At 44.1% G+C, this 20,659-nt stretch overlaps 1 protein-coding gene across 4 annotated transcripts in view; it reads left to right on the forward strand.

The window, feature by feature from the left end:
• Positions 1 to 20,659, forward strand: part of PRLR (prolactin receptor) — a 166,101-nt gene that overhangs the window by 38,636 nt on the left and 106,806 nt on the right. Inside the window, exon 1 of one of the 4 annotated variants that reach the window (XM_053592272.1) lies at positions 4,264 to 4,351. The exons of the other annotated variants lie outside the window; for them this stretch is intronic. The gene's annotated coding sequence lies outside the window, so the exon portion shown is untranslated. Of the gene's footprint in view, positions 1 to 4,263; positions 4,352 to 20,659 lie in introns of those variants that run through there. 4 annotated transcript variants of the gene reach the window in all.

Consider the following 20,659-nt stretch of genomic DNA (forward strand, 5'->3'; position numbering starts at 1 on the left):
GAGACAGTGAGAATTATTATTCTGAGCTAGATAGTACCACAAAGGAGATCACAACTATTCATTGCAAAAAATGGCATTTGTCTTTCAAAACAATGTATTGTCCATGTTACGGTCTAACCACTTTCACATCTGTAGTTGCCTATAGCTGACAATGCCCACAAAATTAAACAACCTGACTCGGGGAGGAAAGAAATAGGGTCTGTATTGAATTCTGTGTCTCTGTTGATCTGCAGTCAGCATTTCCTTATGCTTAAGAAAAAAATCCATGGATTTGAGAACTGCACGAGCGTCTGGAACATCTGGGTGAGGTTGGGGGCTCCAAGCTACATTGCTACACCTTTTCCCTTGTCTTTCCTGCTTCATAGGAGAAGCCCTGGTCTAACACAAGAGTGTCCTGCCAAGGGACCTGGCTTTATCTGTGGCCACCCTGAGAGAGCCACAAATTCAGCCTGGCATGAGCCAGGGGCCCAGCCTATCTTTAGTGCCTTTGCACTTGGCTGTTGTTATTTTGCTGGTGATTGCCATTTAAGAGCAAAAGCTTCATGGAGGTGGAATCAGTTGACTGTGGGAAGGGTCACAGGCTTCTCATCCTACACAGATCATTGACTATCAGCCTGCCTAGAGAGCCCCGAGGACGCATGGCTGAGATGCCCACAGAGGCTATAAGCACAGTCCACCTGTGCCAACTTCATGACCCAAACTAAATAGGCCTTACTGACTTTTTAGTGGTCAAGAGGGGTTAGGAGGAAAGAGAAAATGAAGACCAAGTGGTGGAAACCAAAATTATATTTCTTTCAGCAGCCAAAATATGTTTCTCTTCATAAGACTGGTACCACCTACTTAATTACAAATAACAAAACATAAAGTAAAATAGAATAAGATGAAGCAGCCAGTTTATTAAACACAGGAGCAAAGAAACCAGAGCCAGCAATTCTCACTCTTAACATCTGAGAAAAGAGAGAGGCAAACACTGGCAATGTCAATGTCCGTTCAACAAAATACACCTATTTAAAAAAAAAGACTCCTCTAAGCATCTTGCAGGAGCCAATGTCAAGGACACCTGTTGAAGGTTATCAACTTTGCAGCTCCACTCAGAGCAGGGAGAATGCTCCTTAGAGTCAAGGGCATATTATACACATAATAAAGTGTTCAGCTTGTTTGCCTTGGCAAGTGGAAAGTGACTACAAGTGATACTCTAATGGAGCCAAGCCCTGTTGGAGCAGGAAAAGGGAACCTCCTCAGGACAAGGCTTCCCAATCTCCCTCCCCTCAGCACTGCACTCACTGGGCCCCGAGATGCCCACAGGAGGATGAGAAACTCTCAGCAGTGTTGGCAAATGGCGGGAGTAGAGCGAGGCTGCCTTGTCTCAGAGGGATCTGGGAGGTTGCAGGCTGCAGTGAAAGGGACTGGAGGGCTGGCTGCAGGGATGGTTGCAGCAGCTACAGCACAAAGCTCCCAGACTGTTCTGCCTTTGCCGGGACAGACATCAGAGGGGCGTTCACCAGCCTCAGCCCTCCTCATGCCATTGCAAGCCCAAGAAGTGCCTTCAGGGGCTGATGCAGATCAAAGGTGGCAAACCCAAGTGGGGAGGAAACCCTCACCATGGTCTTCATGGAGCTGTGTTCCAGTCTGCAAATTCACTCAGGGGCACTCTGAGCAGCAGACGCCGGTGGTGGGGGTTTTCCTGAGGGAGGGGATCTCAGCCATAGGCCTAAGAGCGCTCCCTTGGGGATGCCACCAGGTTAGTTGGCTCACCTTCAGCCTCTCCCCAGACACAGGCCCTGCAGGTCCTTCTCTCCAGCCTCAAAGACTGAACAGGACAGATGAGTGGCTGGTGTGGGCTTATGTGTGGTAACGCTACTGCAAACCCTGCAAGAGTATTATCCTCCGGGGTCATCATCATCCACCCGGGTCCCCATCGAGGAGCCACTCCCAGATCAGCGTGATGAGGAACCCCTCCCACGGGGAAGCCCAGCCCTTGACTAGACCTGGGGAAGCAGCCAGAAGGGGAGGAGCTAACCTGATGGATGACTAATGTTCACAGAAAGAAAAATAAAGACAAAAATTATAGTTTCAAACACTCCCGATAAACCTGTGAATCCCCTTGTTTGAGCACATGGATGAACCCAGCCTCACTTTCCCAACTCCACACTTGTGACATGTGACTCCTCGTTGTAGCAGACATCCTTGGCAAACTGATTCGCTTGAATTAAAAAAAAAAAGAGTCGGGGAAAGTGGTTCCCAAGGACCCGTATGTCTTGTCTCCTCAAAATTCACATCTGGACATCCTAAGCCACAATATGATGGGGCAATTGACGAGGATTAGGTCGCCAGGATGGCACCCTTGTGAGTGGAATCAACGCCCTAATAAAAGGGGTGCTAATGGGCGATCTGTTTTCTTTCCACCACATGAGGATATGATGGGAAGTCAGCAAGCTGCAACCCAGAAGAGCGTCCTATGCAGACCCTGACCATGCTGTGATCTCAGATTTCTAGTCCCCAGAACTGTGAGGAATGAGTTTCTTTTGTCTATTAGCCAGGCAGCCCATGGTACAGCAGGATGAACTGATTAAGGCACCACAGACCCATTCCCCCAGGGAAAGTCTTGAGCAACCTTCACCTAGCCCGGTTTGCAAGCACATTAGAGTGTCCTACCCATGGCTGGGAGCTGCTGCCCAGTCCCGAGGCAGGGCTCAGTGCTTCTCCCCTGCCCAGCCACCCCCATGCGGCAGTCTGGGAGATGGAGGGGAGGCTTGCAGCAGGAGCTATCTTCCCAGGGAGGCAGTCCCGACCTCTTCACCTTCTTGTTCTCTTTTGGCTCCTGGGTCCCAGCCTGCCCTCTGCCTTGTATTCACTTTTCTTCTAATGCCCAGGAATTTGGAGAATTCCTCAAAAGTCCCAGGCAGCTTTACAGATCCCAAAATGTGCTTGATGTCCTAACAGCCCCCTTTCTAGGCGTGCTCAGACAGCTCGTGCCTGGGAATCTTTGAGAAAATAGGGCTATTTTTCACTCCCTTTGCTTTTCCTCTAGGTTTTTTGCCCTTCTCACTCCCTTTCCTTTTGTCTTATCATGCACACTTGTTACCATCCTGCCCAAAAAAACCTGGTGGCTCCGCACAGCCTGCAGGATTGAGCCCCAGCTGTGGCCAGCATGGCCTTCACCGTGTGCAGGTTGAGTGAGGACATGTGAGTACGGTATCAGAACGCCGCATTCTCCTGCCTACCAGAGCCTCTATTTCACACAAAGTGATGGACTGCTTTTCCTGGAAGCTTGGAAAGTCTTGTTTTCCTTCAAAATTAGTTTTTAATTTTTGCGGAGGACCTGTTAAAAACGAAGGTCCTCTGTCCACTCTCTGTGCTCCAGCCAAACCCGAAGAGCAGTGTTTGCCAGCCTTTCTTCTCTCACAGCACCCTTGAACCTATAGTTAAACTTCTGCCACACACTTAAATTATGTTGACCAAAAAAAAAGAAAAGAATATACTTACTGGGCTTTGAATTTCTTCTGAAAATAATTTAATTAATAGTTTTTAAAAATTTTTGTGGCACACCTAAGATCATCTCGTGGCATGCCGGTCGAAAATCACTTCCATGGGCACATGGGAGCAAGCTTCCCCTCACCCCCAGATCCTGCCCCGGCGCCATCTGAAACAAAGTGCAGTGTGATATTTTTCTGCAAGGGATTGCCTTGCCTTCCCAATCCCCACAAGTGAGTACTGATAAAAACCCTGGGTCCTTTTATATCCAGATCAATGATTAACAGAGGCTGGCCCTGTGAGCGGTTGTAAAAGCATGACAGGCTGGAACCCCAACGTTCTCCTTGTCAGGGTAGGAAACGCCAGGAGCATGTCCCCTCAGGTTACTTGCTGTCAGACTCCTAACAAGATGTGGCGGGCTCCAGCCCAGAGTGGGTGAGGGAGGACCCGAGGAAGGCCACAGGTGAGAGACTCTGGCCCCCCGTCACTTCTCTCTGTCGGATTCTTCTCTGGGACTCCTTGCATCTTTCTTATCTGGGCCTGGGAATGGGCAGTGGTAGATGTGACTGAGTTATCAGGGGTGGCAAAAGGCATCTTATGACCAGCGCATGTTTTGACGAGAGATGGGCAAGGGGACAGCATGATAACTCAAAAGGCCAACATGGAGGTTCACTGGAGGTGAAAGTGTGGGCCGAGCCTGGGAGTGAAGATCAAAAGGTCAGTGCAGTGACTCCCTGGCATGGTAACAGGACAGACCAGTCCTTGTGGAGACAAAAGACACTGGGAGACATGGAGGCTGCATCCAGAGCTCCCTGGAAGGCAGAGAGAGGCCAGATAGGGAACTCTGAAGAAACTCTGGGTGCTATGCCAGATTAGGGTAAGTCAGGCTGATTTGTTCTTTTAGCAAACTTCATTTTTGCCGAAGTCTTAGGTTTACAGAAAAAAATAGAGTGCAGGAAGTTCCGTATCCTGCTCCTTCACTCAGTTTCCTCTATTCTTAAGAGCTTGTATTAATTACTGTGGAACATTTATGATGATGAACCAATAATGATATACCATCCACTGAAGTCCATGGTTTATATGAAGGTTTACTCTTTGTGTTGTACTGTTCCATGAGTTTTAACAAATACATAATGACATGTTTTCATCATTACCGTATCAGACAGAATAATTTCACTGCCCCCAAAAATTTCTTTTCATCCCTTCCTCCTTGCCCCAAATCCCTTGCAACTGCTGATCTCTTTACTCTCTCTAAGTTTTGCCTTTTCTGAGAAGTCACGTAGTTGGAATCATGCACAATGTAGCCTTTTCACTTTGAATTTCTCTCACGCAGCAGTATGCTTTGAAGGTTTCTCCACATGGGGCTTGATAACTCATTTCTTTTCAGCACTGATAGTCCATTGTATGGATGTACCACAATCTGTTTATCCATCTGGGCAGAATTTTCAGGAAGAAAGGAGGCAGGAACAGTGGGAAGGATGGATGAAGAGAAAGCAGCAAGGGAGATGGGACAAGAGAGAAGCAAGAAGGAGGAAGGTTTCAGAGAAGTGGAAAAACAAGCAAGAGAGATGGGCGCAGAGGCCTTGATGGGGGGAGGCAGGGGTCTTGTCACTGAGGCTGAAGGAGAGAGGCCAGCACCTCACTGAACCGAGCCAGCCTTTCCTGATCTTACAGACAGAATGTCACGTGGGCAGGAACCACATCAGCTTCACCCAGAGAGCTCAACACAGGGCACATTGTGGCTATTCAGTTAGTATTTATTGAGCCAATGAAATCTACAAAGCCTTTCTAAATAGCCAACTTTCCAGACACTAGGAGACCAGTGGCCTTGCGGTCCCTGAGACTGTCATCTCAGGCATGTCTCCATGTTCAGTGGACTCCTCCATACCTCGGGATCGGATAAAGCTTGCCGGCACTCACCTCTCCAACCAGGAATGGATTTCTTTCTGCACCTGGCTTGGGAGATGCTCTGGGGACAGAACCAGACCCCAGCTATTAGGAGGCAAGAAAAGCAAGGAAGATTATACACCAGATAAGAATGGCAGTCTTGCCTTAGGGTCAGAATCCAGGTCTCCATGCACAGAGCAGAGCAAGCTGGGGGATCGGGTGCTAAGAAACAGCTGTGGGAAAATGAGCCAGCTGTGTTCTCTAAACGCTCACATCTGAGAGGAGAGAACATCTGTGCCGCAAGAGCAAAGCACTGCCCTGATGTGGGAGCCCAGCCTGACGGGGGCAGTAACAATCTGGGCAGAAAGGGATAGCTCTCCAGAGGAGCTGAAAAGGCAGCTAAAAAATCGCAGGGCCAATAAAAATCTGCCAGTCAGAATTTACTAGCTCAAGCTTGCCCACCTGAGGCAAGAGACCTTATCACCCAGACCTGTGTCTTGGTGCAAGGTCACAGCTTCAAATCAGGTTTCCTCCCAGGACATAGTACCCATGTCGCTTTCTCTTGGTGTGATGAAGAGGGTGAACCTGCCCAGTGAGACGTAGACCTGCTCATATCCTTCCCGGGTTTGTGTTCATGTCACTTGCACAGTCAGCACAGGGGAGGGAGCTCTCGAGAATTTGCCGCCTAAGGGAAAGAACTTGGAGCTGCTTTGCCCAAAAGCTGTTCCTCAGCATGGGGTACCTCCAGGGAGACACATCTTCTTCCTCCTCCCCTCTGGCCATAACTAGGAGAATTGAGGACCACAGTAGACCATGCTTAATTAGACAAGCATGATAGAGATGGGGGCATTGGGTTGAGCAAGGAGTAGCTTCCTTTGCACCTTGAAGCCTCCTAAAAGGCATCACTGAAGGAGGAGCACACATCTATGGAGAGAAAGGCCTAGTGGTGATTCTCTCAGGGTACCAACCTCAGACTCTTCAAACACAGGGTGGCAGAGGTGGCCAAGTCCCAAGTAACTGGAAACAAAAGCAGGGAAGGATCAGGCTCACGTCTCAGCACAGCATCAGCCCTGGGGACAGCCAGCCTCGCCTAATGCACCAGCACCTGGCCACTTCTGCGGCACCTGCCTCCTTGCACATATGGACTCCCAAGAGGAGCAGAGCTCCTACCAGTAAGTTCTCTGTATCCAAAAATGTCTATGAGAAACATGTAGTATGTTTGTCTCACAAGAATTTGTCTGTTTTTATGGGGCATCTGCTATTTGGATGCTAACCAGAAAATAATTTTCATCTTATTTTCTTGCTTTTTTGCATTTACCTTCATGAACAGTGAGGGAACTGACACAAAATTCCGAGGGCAAATCCCAGCATTTGGTAGGAGTGGAAAGAAAGGGAAAAGAAAGCCCTGGCTGGTGTTACTGTCTGAGAATGGGATACACCTACCAGACAAACCCTTGACCTCTCTTCTCCCTTTGATACTTTTTCTCCCAGACTGTCCAGAATTCTCCCTAGACTTAGCTCTTTTTCTCTTACTCTACCCCTTTCTTTCCACCTACCCTGTATTTATCAGCCATAGACATTGGAGCACATTTAAATACGCGAGGATCCCCGGGGACTTAGGAGGTGAAGAAGAGGACTGGACAGAGTTGATTACAAGATGCAGAGGTTGCACTAGCCTTCACACAAGGAGCCCTGAATTTCTAGGGACATTAAAAAATAGACACTCATCACAGAGATGCAAGCTATGCCCTTACTGTTGATAATATTAAACTACGGTCATCCATTCACTCGTGTATTCTCTCAGCATTGGTTGAGCATTGATTATATAACAGGGTAGCTCTGAGCAATACAAAATTGGGTGAGACAGCACATGGGCCAATGATGGTGACAACAAGCACGAAGCCTACAATCCCAAATGTGAGTCACGGCCTAGAGCCTGGACAGAGGCCTGAGTTAAACTGGGCTGATATGGGTGCCTGAATTTGAAGGATAAGTTGGGAGGAAGACTCTGGGTAGTATGTTCCTGGCTGAAGGAGCCCAGTGAAAGAGGAAAAGCACCCAAGGAAGCAGGTGGCAGTTGGAAAACCAGAGTTCAAGTAACCAGAACCCTAAGTATGCAGTCTAAGGAAATATGTGACCCAAAGCAGGAAGCAGAGCCAGCTTGGGGTGGACTGAGGGGCCAGGGAAGAATGCTGAGGCTAAGAAAAATTACAGAAGAATTCAGACAGGAGAGGTCCGTAACCAGATCTGCATTGGCTGAAATGTAGGTAGCAGTTTGAAGGGAACAAGACAGAAGATGTGGAGAATACTTAGGAAGCTGTGACATTGAAATAGGCTAGAAATGATGTTCCTTAGACGTCGCTTTCTCCCTGCACATCCGGCCACCTTGAACTTCCTGTTAGAGGTGAAGGCAAGTTGGTGAGGGAGAAGATTCCTGAAAATAACATGTCCGTTAATTGTCATTTCCATGCTATAATGGCTTTGTTTTAGTTACCGTCATAAAGTCACCATCATGTAGATATTTCCTCCTGAGAGCAAGCTCACTGTGTCTGTAATCCTACCAGCTTCCCCACAGAATTTGCCTATCCCCAGGCTCAGGGACCAGGTGAAAAGAAGTTTCCTCCTTGGTTATATCAGTGGATACTTGCTCAGGGTGGCAGAATAAGGTGACTCCCTAGAGGAAGATCAATGGCCACTAAGTGTTCACTTAGTGGTTCATTTCTCTTCAGTATAGGACTATGCTCAATTTAAGCTTTATTTCACAGGAAAAACATGTGATTGCTTAAGCCAAAGCAGAATTATTTTTAAATACTCTAGGGCAAATTCTGGAGCAAACTGCCTACCAATTGTTAGCTGTGGGCCATGGGGAAGAACTTAATCTCTCTGTGACTCAGTTTCCACACGTAAAATGAGATCCTTGTTTTGCCCACCTGTTCTAGTTTTCTGGAGCTGCCATAACAAAGCTAGGTAGCATTAAAAAACAGAAATTTATTGTCTCACAGTTCTGGAGGCCAGAAATTCGAAATCATGGCATCAGAAGGGTTGGTCCTTTTCTGAGGGCTGGGAGGAAGAATCTGTTCGAAGCCCTTCTTTGTTGTTTACTGCCAATCTTTGGTGTTTCTTGACTGGTAGAAGCATCACCCCCATCTCCAGCTTCATCTTCATGGGGTGCATGCGTCTGTTTCCAAATTTCTCCCTTTTATAAGAACACTAGCCATATTGGATCAGGACCCACCCTAATGACCTCGTCTTACCCAATTACATCTACAATGACCCTATTTACAAATAAGGTCACCTTCTGAGGCATTGCTTGTTAGACCATCAGTGTATGAATTTGGGGTGAGGGGGTACAATTCAAACCCAACACCCTCTAAAAGAGTTTTCAGTGAGAATTAAATGAGCTAACTTAAAACAGTGCCTGGCATTTAGAATGCGCCTAATAAATGCTACATTATTCAAGGTCTAAATAAAAAAACTCCCAGGACAGTGGAAGGCCTTGAGAGTCAGCTAGTTTGTACCATCATGGCATTCCAAATTAATTTATGGGTTGTGTCTTTTTTGGTTGATCAGAGTTTGTGCCACACCAGGTGTGTATTCTGAATAATACTACTGGCTAAGGGCGGTGCCTGTGGCTCAAAGGAGTAGGGCGCCAGCCCCATATGCCGGAGGTGGCAGGTTCAAACCCAGCCCCGGCCAAAAACTGCAAAAAAAAATAATAAATAATAATAATACTGGCTAAAAGGTGCAAGATGAGAAGGGTTAGACCCAATAAGTTCTGATTTTTCTTCCCCATTTTTCAAGCTGTGCATACTATACACGGTATATCATGTAACTATCCATGGGGGCTGGTGTAGGGGGAAGCTGCTGTTTCCTTTAAAGGTGAACTGATGAAGGTCCTGTCCTGATAAGCCCACAAAAGCAAACTTCTCGGTGTCTGTGGTTTAGTCCCGTGGGCTGGGGTGGGCCATACACTGACCGTGGAGCTGAAGCTGGCTAGAGTATGCCCAGCAGGGGCTGACCAGACTGCTGGAGGAGCAGCTAAGGAGAGTACAAGCGTCCACTAACCTCGGTTTACCTGAAAATCAGCCCTTTAAAAATAAATAAGTTATGTTGATTGCTTGAGTGATGGTTAAGCAAATCAGGTGGCCCGAAATGAATCCCAGGTAAAGAAGGGTAAAAGTAATTATCAGAAGGTGAGCTGCTGATATTAGCAAGAGCCAGACCTGGAGAGCCCGGTAGCTTCTTGGTGAAGTTTCTTGCCATGGCAAGTTTCTTCTTCATGAGGCCCTGACAGCGCTGGGCGGCAGCCCCAGAATCTGCTTGGCAAAGGAGGTAGCTAAGACAACAGGCCAAAGTCAAGCTGAGTTATCAAGGACAAAAATCACTGGGAATTTGCAGTTCATGTGAGGGAAGATAGCACAAGAGTTGTCCTCAGAGATGGGCTGTGCTGGGGCTGCCTCTGCCTCTGACTGACTCATCTTGGAAGCATGGACTCCCTGACCTCCAAGGCCACAGCAGGGGTGCCTTCTCCCTCTTGCTTCTTGAGTTCCTACATCTTGTTTTACTGGGTAAACAGAGAAGCTTCTATGCTCCTGTGGGAAAATCCTGGACTGGGAGGCAACATGCCTGCTCTGACTCTGCTACCCCAAAGCTGTGTGACCTTGCACAAGTGGTTTGACCTTTCTGGGCTCAGTTTTTCCTCTATTATTTGAGAGGCTTAGAGTCATGGAAATCCAGTCCAGTCCATTTCATAGATAAGGAATCTGAGGGTGCAAAGCTAAGAGACTTACAGACACACAGGGTTTTTTTGTTTGTTCTTCTTTTTTTTTTTTTTGAAACAGAGTCTCACCATGTTGCACTTGGTAGAGTGCTGTGGCATCACAGCTCACAGCAACCTCAAACTCTTTGGCTCAAGCGATTGTCTTGCCTCAGCCTCCCAAGTACCTGGGACTACAGGTGCCCACCACAATGCCCGGCTATTTTTATTGTTGCAGTTGTAATTTTTGTTTAACTGGCCCAGGCCAGGTTAGAACCCACCAGCCTGGGTGTATGTGGCTGGTGCCATAACCACTGTGCTATGGGCGCCGAGCCCAGACACAAAGTTAATGATGGACAAGGAGCCTGGAACTTAGGTGTCTCTACTGCCACCTGGAACCTATTCTGTTAATAATCATGATCCTTCATCTGTGAGTAGTGTCAGACAGGTACATTTACTCCTCACACAACCTTCCGAAGTAGATATTCTTATGCCCATTCTACAGATTAGGGGACTGGCTGGCCCTGCATCCTCAAGCTGCTGGTCTGGGGCATGTCCTGCCACACACCAGCTGCCTCCAATCACCCTCAGAGTATCTTGGCCACTTGCCACCATGGGTGCCTTGTTTTAGGTGGCAACAACCCCACACAGCAGGAGCAATCCTCCCTATCTGATTCCTGAGAGGAGACAATTTCATCACAGAGGTGGAAATACCTACACTAGGCAGCTGCAGAATGCTAGCCTTCATCTTCCCAGGGGGAATGACTTTAAGTGGATGAAAGAGATTTTTAAGCAAGAATATTTTTTATATCTGATACTAGAAATTAACTTCTTAATGAAGAGCAAGGCAGAATGAGTCACTTAGGGCCACCATAGCCAGGTGGCTTGGTGTTTACATTGGCTCTCCCACCCTCTTCCTCACCCCATCACCTTTGACTTAAAGAGCCAGGTGCATCGGATCACAGGTGCCCTAATCAGAGTGAGCATCTGTCAGGGTTGCTTGAGCTACTTCCTCTGGGTACACTGAGGCCTCAGTAAGTCATCAGGGGTTCCCCTGAGTGAAGAGGATATGCCTTCTAAGATCTCTCCAGAGTAGGTCTAGATTAAGTCATAGTCTAGATGGTTTGGCAGTGCTTGCCAGCATGACAGCAAGTCTCGATGAGGATCAGGTCAATATCACACTGGGGGACAACCTCTAGGAGAAGTTATTCATACTTGTTCACCAACCTCACCCAACAAAAATACCACATTTATGAGCCATAAATGTAATTGTAAACTAAAAGAAACAAGTGCAATTAATTTTAATAATATGTCTCATTTGTTCCAGTATATCCCAATAGCATTTCAATGTAGGACAATATAGTGATTAAGGAGATCTATTCTTTCCCTTTTTCATGAAGTCTTTGAAGTCCAGTGTGTATTTTACACTGACAGCATACCTCAATTTGGACCTGATATATTTCAAATGCTGTATATAGATGCACATGTGGCAATTGACAAGTGTAGAGACGGCACATGTCCTGTGTGCTAGACAGAAAGGCTTGATAGGTGTTTTGAACTCTGTGGTCTCTGAGGTCCCCTTATATCCTGAGCAGAAACCAATGCAGCAAAATTCAGTCACAACTCCCATCCTGCCACCCAGCCCCTCACCACAAGCAGTCAACAGGCTGCTCTCAGACAAAGACACCTGGTTGAATCTGAATAAAACTGCTCTAGTTCCTTGATAAACCTCTACCTGTAATTCTCAGCAGTGTGTACAGATGGAATCCCTGCCCTCTACTATAGTGATTGCCCCTGCTAGGAGTTCCACAGTTAATTATTAACCACCAAATAAATTCATGGTGAATCAGAGCTAGGTCTGGCTATAAGACTTGTGTGTCCTCTAGAAGTGCATTTCCATGAGGACTTTGTCCCTGTTGGGTTCCTCCTCGTCCTTCAGAGACACACAGAATCACTGAGCCTGGAATTTTAGTAAGAAGAGACCCAAGCCTAAAACCTCAGGGAACTAATTTGGATTGAACATTTCCTACTTGACAGATGTTTGGGGAGAATAATATCACACTGTCTTGGAATGAGCTGGAATAGTCTGGCTAGACCTGTGGAGTGTTTAAAGACAATTTAGTCCGTTAGTATAAAATAACTAAATGATGGTAAGCTCTTAGGGGATGCGATATACTGTTCTATACATTCACCATGAAATCAGCACATCCCGGAATTAAGGCTGGGAGGGATGTGGGCATTGATGTTTCTCCATGTATGGATGAGGCATTAGAGATGAAGAGAGCAAGACCAACGACTTGTAGCTGAGTATGCTTCCTGCTCCAGGAGGACTGAGATCACAAGGACGCTCCACAATGTCCTACAAGGGTTGTTTCTGTAAAGTCCTTACAACAGGTCCTGGAAATTTTGTTTATGCAAAACAAAACTTTTCTTTCCTTATATAATCCAAAGGTGGACTTTGACAAGTCATGCTAAAGTATCATCGTTCTAAACTAGTAAGACCCACATTGGCTGAGCATTTGCTACATTTGCGGCACTGTGCTAAATTTAACCAAACGATGCCATTTTCTCATGTGTAACAGTCAGCTGACTTACCTCCTGGGTGCCTCATGGACACCTATGTTTTGTGGAAGATTAAGTAAATGCACGGACAGTGTGTAGAACTGCTCCACCCCATCTTCTGGGCAGCCTGAGTGAGTTCCTGCTTTTGGCCAAATGGAATCATGCTCTTTGAGGAAGGGCAGAGGGTAGGGTACAGGCAGTGTTGGCCTCACCGGTGGACACAGTAAGTGTGAGTCTGTGTGGTACAGCAGGTCCTACGCTCATGCCTAATCTACCACTTGTCCATAGGACTGTTTTGTTGGTTGGCTGTTTTCTATCTTGATAGTTTAAGGGTCCTTCATTTAAACTCAAATAAACTTTTAATCAGCCAACAATTATCAGGAATTCTTTTATATCTTCCCAGGAATCTAAAAGAACAAGATTCTACAGGTCAGGGTACAAGGAAAAGGCCAAAATTCTAATGCCTTGAAATTCAGACCGTAAGTAAAGGGTTATTTGACATCTAGCCTCATCCTCTCTAGAATGACTTTTTCCAAAAAAATAAATTCAAGTCATCGTGGGACTGTCTTCTCTCAGGTGAGACCAATAGTTTGAAAACTCTTAGGCTCTGTGTGAGTGAAGTCCTTCAAATATCATTTTTGTTCTTATTTTCTCAGAAACATGCCAGCTTCCAACCCTGAGGCTCCCACACTCCACTCACTTGTGGGTGCTCTATCTAAATTGAAACTATTCACATGTCAGCATATGGGTCGACAGCCAACCACAGATGAATTAACATAGGATTGAAATTTTGTTTGAGCTCTATGGCCCTTTTACCAATGTGAATTAAAGGGAAAAAAATACCTGGAGCCTAAGAGGCCCCATTTTCTGTGTTCTGGAGACCCTTAGATTTGGCTGAGTTAAATGAAGCACCTGTGATGGGCTGCTTGAGAGGGAGCCTGAGGACTTTGGATCAGGCTCTCTCCACCGTAGAAGGCCCACCATGTGTCTGCCAGCTTCACTGGAGGGCCTAAGATTTAAGACAAGGACATAGCAAGAGCCCTGTACCCAGGTCTGTGATGTGCTTTTGACAAGGGACATTGACAACTCACAAGTCTGTCCAGTGAGAGGGCAAAAAGGAAACAAATAGAAGGATAAAACCGGAGACTGAGAATCAGTTGGGATGTTGTTTCCTGTAGGAATCCCCAGAGGAACACACGGGCTGGCTGCTCTGCAAAGAACCGTCACGTGAAAGTAGGAGTAAGATATTCTTCTTTCCTCCAAATAACAAAAGTAGGAGCAGTGAAAGGACGCTACAGGGGGCCGGGTCTTCCCAGCAGTGGGAGCTGCTGCAGTGCACGGGCAAGTGCGGGGTGGTACCCTTCCTGGGACTTGCGCTCATGCCGTGGCTGGGCGTGGGAGGGCGGTGGCCAAGGAGGTGAAGAGGGATGCTGTGCCTTGGCAGGAGGTGGGACTAGAGAATTTCTCAGGTTGTTGCTAACTATAAGAGTATGGTTTTAAGACATTTTTTTAAGTACATAAGAAATAAAGGTAGGTTTATGGTCTCTAAACAGGAAAGCTATGAAGGTTGCAATGTATTTTAAAAATATTTTTTGAAGGCCAAGTGTGGTCTCAGCTATAATCCAAGCACTCTGGGACAGCTATAATCCAAGCACTCTAGGAGCCCAAGGCAGGTGGATCCCTTGAGCTAGACTGAGCAAGAGCAAGACCTCCTCTCTAAAAATAGCCGGGCATTGCAGCAGGAGCCTATAATCCTAGCTACTCAGGAGGCTGAGGCAAGGGGATCCCTTGAGCCTAAGAGTTAGAGGTTGCTGTGAGCTATGATGCCATGGCACTATACTGAGGGCAACAAAGTAAGACTTTATCAAAAACTTTTTTCTGAGAGGTTATTGGATCATAAAACACAGTGACCAGTATGGGTAAGAGCATGGGTTGTAGAAGCCAAGCCCTCAGGGGTTCAAATTTTGCTTCTGCCCATATTAACTTCCTGAACTTGGGCAGGCTACCGCACTGATTCATGACTTCACTTTTGTGGCTGGAGATAGAAATGATAACCCTTACCTCCTACTATTATTGCAAGTCTGCAGTTAATCAACACACCTAAAATACTGGAACTATGCCTAGTGCACAGTGAGCCCTCAACATATGTTAGTGATAATTATATTATTTCTTAAGTCCATGACAGAATTTAAACCACACTGCCTCAAAGCTTGCAAGAAAAAAAGCGTAACCCTCTTGACTTGTGATACGATGAAAAAGTTAAATATGTTTGCTTTTTGTTGGTAATTTATCATAAAACAAGGCGTTTGTTTTTTTTTAAGGGGCCAATTCAGAAATGATAAATTCTGTCAGTGGAGTGAATGGCAGCTAGGGCCATGACACAAAGGAAAAGAATAAGTCAAGCCTATTGATGGCTTTTAGTAGTGAAGCTTAAAAAAATTGGGTTATAGCAAAATCCCTGGGATTTGCACTGTTTGCTGTGGCTGTGCCATGGCCTTTCTGTTCCCGAGGAAACAAAAATCAAGGTCTCATCCAGAAAGCTCACTTGCCCCAACGTTGGCAATGTGGTAACATCTAGTTGACAGCCTAATTATCCCTACACCAGGATTGTTTTCTTATCACAAGAAGCACCAGTCGACCAGGAGCAAAAGGGAGAAAAAAGACTCAAGAGGACTTATGTTTCTCTTAAGTCCTCTTGGGACTCACCTTAGGAATCACCTGTTTGCTCTGAGAGGCTGTGTTAGGGGTCCCAGAGCCATTTGCCCCACTCTGATTTTTTGAATTTCCCAGGCTCTGGATTCTAAGCTCTTTACTTAGCTGGCAGCTACTGAAAGAAAGGGGAGAAAGACCCCAAAGGTTTCTCTTAGGACCTATTATGCATTTCTTGAGATCCTGCCTGCTCGTTTGTCCAGATGAAATCCATCACTGGGGAACCATCAGAGGCCTCCTCCTGGTGAGCAGAATGTTTTCCAGTCCTCAGAGTGACATCATTTTGTTTCTGGGTGAAATAAAGCAGCTCTGTCCTGATGCTAAATGATCAATTGCTTGTGACGAAGCGAGGTTATTTCATGCTCTCAGCAAACACAAGGAGACCACAGATAACCCCAGATGGTCTCTTTGGAAGCTGGATGGTGCCAAGAACTGAGAACAAGCAGTTAAATTGATTTCTTTCTCTTTGGATTGTCTATAAAATCAACATTATTAAGAAATGCTAAGAACTGTTCTGCTTCATTAGCATGCTCCAGGGCCCAATTTAGTGCTCAGCTGATATGTGTGAATCAGCCACATACACCATCTCCCAGGACTCTCCCAACTGGTGTGTTGGGTCCTCTCCTTAGATTTTGAGTGGGAATAAAATACAGGCTAGAATCTTCAAGTGTGAGGTAGAAGTTATGTCCACTGATTGGCTTCTCCTTTGTTGCATCTTCCTCTGTTGTTTTTTTCTTCTTTTATTATTAGTAATGTTAGCAGTCACATCTATCTGCATGGAAGTCTATTGTGTATGGAACATTATGTAACAATTTACAGAAGGGAAAAAATATTTCTGTGAGCAGTAATACTCTAGGAGGCACTATCTGACCAGCTGACTCCAGAACGTAGACTCCAACAGAATCAGAGCCTCAGTTTCTTTAGATCAACGCTTACGACTTGTTCTTTATTTGAGCTAACACATGTATAGATGGTGGTTAAATTCAGCAAAATTTGCTTTACAAAACTTTCATTTGTCTGGAAGATTCTACCTACTGATCTGTATAGAATGCCCACCAAGTCCCTGGCCATGAGACCGTGGGCCAGCATGGTAGTCTCCCCCAGGTAGAAAATACATCATCAAAACATTCAGTGGGAGATGGCAGGACATGGGTCTGAGGTAGTATGATTTCCTCAGCTGCATACTCAGTCATATATTTTATGACTAACAATACTTGAAGACCCTAAATGGCTCTCAGGACCACCAGAAGAATATCTCCAGAAAAACTTGGAGAAACTCTTAAATTTGTATGGACCAAGGAAGAGGGTGTTACAGACAACTTCTACTTACACCTTGTTGCCACAGGTCTTTCTCTGCTAAGAACCTTTCCTGCATAAAAAGGCTTTAAGAACTGTTCACCTTAATCATGCAAAAGTGATTTACTGGGTTGAATTATCTTAGCCTTCTCTTTATTCCTCCCTTCACAAAGAATTGAACTTGATCTGTAAATGAGTTCTGATGTTATGAGAATTGGGTACAATAAATTGTGTTATTAAACCTACTAAGGGGAAGAGGAGGGCTCTTCTAGAAGAATAACGTAGTCTGAGTGGCTGCTTTTGCTTAATAGGCATCTGCCTAGAAATGATTCTGAATTTAATGGTCACATTAAATAATTGAAAATCAGTATAACCACACAGCACCTCTCCCTGCAACTTTACTGAAATGAAAGGTCCCAAATCACTCTTCCCTCACTGTTGCTTCACCTGCTAGAAGGTGGTGGATCACCCTTCTATTAGGCCAGTATTTTTCAACCATTTTTATCTCAAGGCACACTTGAACCTGTAGTTAACCTTCCATGGCACACTTAAATTATGTTGATTAAAAAAAAAGAGTAAGAAAAAAATACATTTACTGGGGTTTGAACATCTTCAAAAATAATTTAATTAATTATCTTTAAAAATCTTTCGAGCACACCTAAGATCCTCTCATGGCACACGAGTGTGGTGCAGCACATCGTTGAAAATCAGTGTATGAGACTAACAGCTCAACTCTTCATGCCTAAGTAATGTGAAACAATGTCAGGATTAGTAAGCATGACTTGAATACGTTCTATCGCCTAACGAAGATTGCCCTTGGTTAAATACATCAAAAGGCTGGTGGAATTCCAAGGTAAAATTTGTCAGAAATTAACTGGTTGCTTCATATTTGCTGCATATCCCAAGGAGCTATTAGGAAAAAAATTTATTCCCCCAGAGCCTTGAGAAATGGCCATTTTAAGACCTAACTGAATGTCCTCCTCATTACTTTTGCTCAAGGACATACTTGATTACCAATATGTTTTTAAATATCTACTATAGTCTCTCGTCTCAAAAACACTTTCAATCTTGAATTGAGAAAGTAGGAGGTCTATACTCTCCTAAAACAATTAAATATTCAGAGTAACATGCAATAAATGTCGAATGTCCTATTTTTGAGGAGCATGGAGGCGTGCTGTATGAAGTCACTGTGGGACCCACCAAGTAGCTGCTCCTTAAGCACTTACAGTGATGGACAGTAATTTGTCTGCTCATATGCTTATTGTGTCACCATGCTGGGCTGGAAGCTTCATGAGCGTAGGTCCCTGTCTCATCTATTGCCATATCTGTTTGTTCCCTTGGTCTATAACTAACAATCAGTAAGATTGTGGTGTGAATGAAGCTACAGAGAGAAAGTACATATTGACAGATGGGCAAAACTTTTACAGATGTAGATGTCTAATGGCAGGATGAACAGATGAACCAGGACCAGAAGTGAGGATTAGCATGGCGAATATATCCTTTCACTCACCCAGCAAATGGTCAGATCTGTCACCGTGCATTTCCTCATCTCTGGACTGAGAGAGATGAGGAAAGAAGTGGTTGGAATTAGAGTTATCTAATTCTAATTAGATAGAATTGGAATTATCCTAGCTGTGGAGTATAGAGTTCACCAGGTGTGAAGAGCCTTGAGACCTTTGTCTCAAAAACAGTGAAAATCAACAAAAAGATGTAAGATAAGGAAGGTCAACAAGATATTGGGGAAGTCCCAGAAGTTCCTACAACATCGGTACTAGAAGATGGTTCATTACTGATTAAAACGTTATCCAGGTTGCAAACACCAAGAAATGCTATCTCAAAACTTTAAAAGTGAGATATATATTCACACAGTCAGAATTTCCAGGACTGAATTATATTTGCACTTAATATTGCTTAATTTTTGCTTAATCAATATATTGGCATTAATAGTGCTTTATAATCTTTCCTGAACATAAATTTTTTCTTTAAATATGATATTTCAAAAAATGTTTAGTATATTTGTAATGTGGTTTTGATAAATTCATAGGCAATAAACCTTTCTATTAGACTTCCATTTCATAATCCAATGGGATAATGGGACTCAGTCCAGCATATTAAACTCATCGTGGAGCAAACTTTGCTAGTGCACTTCTGTTCCATTACATTTTACATAAAGTCAGTGTGCTACACATAATTAGTACTGGTCTAAGTAATTCTGCCTTATGATGTTCCCTATGGAATATGCAGCAAATATTTTGCATTTCTATCTACGCATCCAGATTTTACCTACCTCTTAATCTTTTTTTGGTTACAAGATAGTTCCTTCATAGCCCATATGACCACCTTCATCATGAAAACTACCAAGCAAACTACAGATACTCACCTCTAGTTGTGCTGTGTTCATGATACGTAAGAGTCAAGCACATGCAGCTCCTAAGAGGAAGAGGGAAGACAAAAATTTCCAGAGTAGAGAAACACTCCTTAATATCTTCTTTCCTAAAGGCTTTGTTTGCCAATGAATGGCAAAAATCTGGTTTCCAAAATTAAACTTGGAACAGTAAAAAGGCAAGCCAATTTTAAAATAGGCAAAGGGATCTAAGTAGGCATTTCTCAAAAAGTTATGAACAAATGGCCAATTAGCACCAGAAAAGATGCTCAAGATCATTACTGATAAGAGAAAATACAAATCAAAACCATAATGAGTCACCTCCTCACACCCACTCAGATGACTATAATAAAAAAAGGAAGGCAGTAACAAATGCTGGCAAGGATGTGGAGAAATTAGTTTCCCCACTGACTTGTTGGTAGACATGTAAAATGAAGCAGGCTTTTCAGAAAATAGTTTGACAGTTCTTCAAAATTTTAGACATAAAGTTATTGCTATATATGGCCCAGCAGTTCAACCACTAGCCAAATATTCCCCAAATTGAAACGGGCACTCAGATACTCAAACAAATCCTTGTACATGAATGTTTATAGTAACATTATTCACACTATCCAAAAGGTGAAAACAACTCAAGTGTCCACCAATGGATAAATAAAGAAAATGTAGTGATCCATACATTAGGCTGTTATTCAACCATAGATAAGAATGAAGTATTGCTTCCTGCTACCATGTGGATGATCCTCAAAACCTTTATAGTGAGTAAAAAGAACCAGCCTCAAAAAAGCCATAAACCTTATCATTACATTTATGTGATAGGTCCACAATGGGTAAATCCATTGAGACTAAAAGCAGTTTAGTGTTTTCCAGGAGCTGAGGGAAGCAGAATTAAGGAATGCCTGCTGAGGGTAACAGACTTCCCTTTGGTGGTGACTAAATTGATCCAAAATTGATTGCCGTAATTGATGCATAACTTTGGAATATGCCACAAATTTTAAAATGGGCAAAGGGATCTAAGTAGACATTTCTCAAAAAGTTATGAACAATGAACCTAATTATATACTTTACAAGGGTCAATTTTGAATTAGATCTTAACTTAAAAGATTAAAAGAGAAAATTAATAAATGCTAAGTTTGGAATTAATGATGATTATTTTGAAGCAGATTAGTAAGTAGAGAAATTGGTTTGGGGTTTTAGGAAAAGCCATGATAAAATGTAATTAGGAGACATTATACTCAAAGAGATTGATTGGTCACAGAAAATTGGAAGAGAATTAGATGATAACAAGAGAGAATACAGGGAGAGACTAAACAGAGTTTTTTATTAAAAAAAAAACTCAGGTGGATATACATGGGGTCCTGTGTGAATGTGTATCTATAATATCTACATATTATATGCGAAATATTGTAATATATACAGGGGCTATGAAGTCCATGTGCGATTTTAAGTCATACACTATTTTAAATTGCACATGAACTTTATGGCCACCCTGTATAATGAGTGTGTATGTTCACATTGGAAATATTCTCAAGGAGTATATCACCAAATGCTAACAATTGTTGTCCCTGGGTAATAGGATTTCAGATGATTTGAAT

The sequence above is a fragment of the Nycticebus coucang genome, chromosome 1 (assembly GCF_027406575.1).
Source record: "Nycticebus coucang isolate mNycCou1 chromosome 1, mNycCou1.pri, whole genome shotgun sequence".
In the NCBI taxonomy this organism is placed as follows: Eukaryota; Metazoa; Chordata; class Mammalia; order Primates; family Lorisidae; genus Nycticebus; species Nycticebus coucang.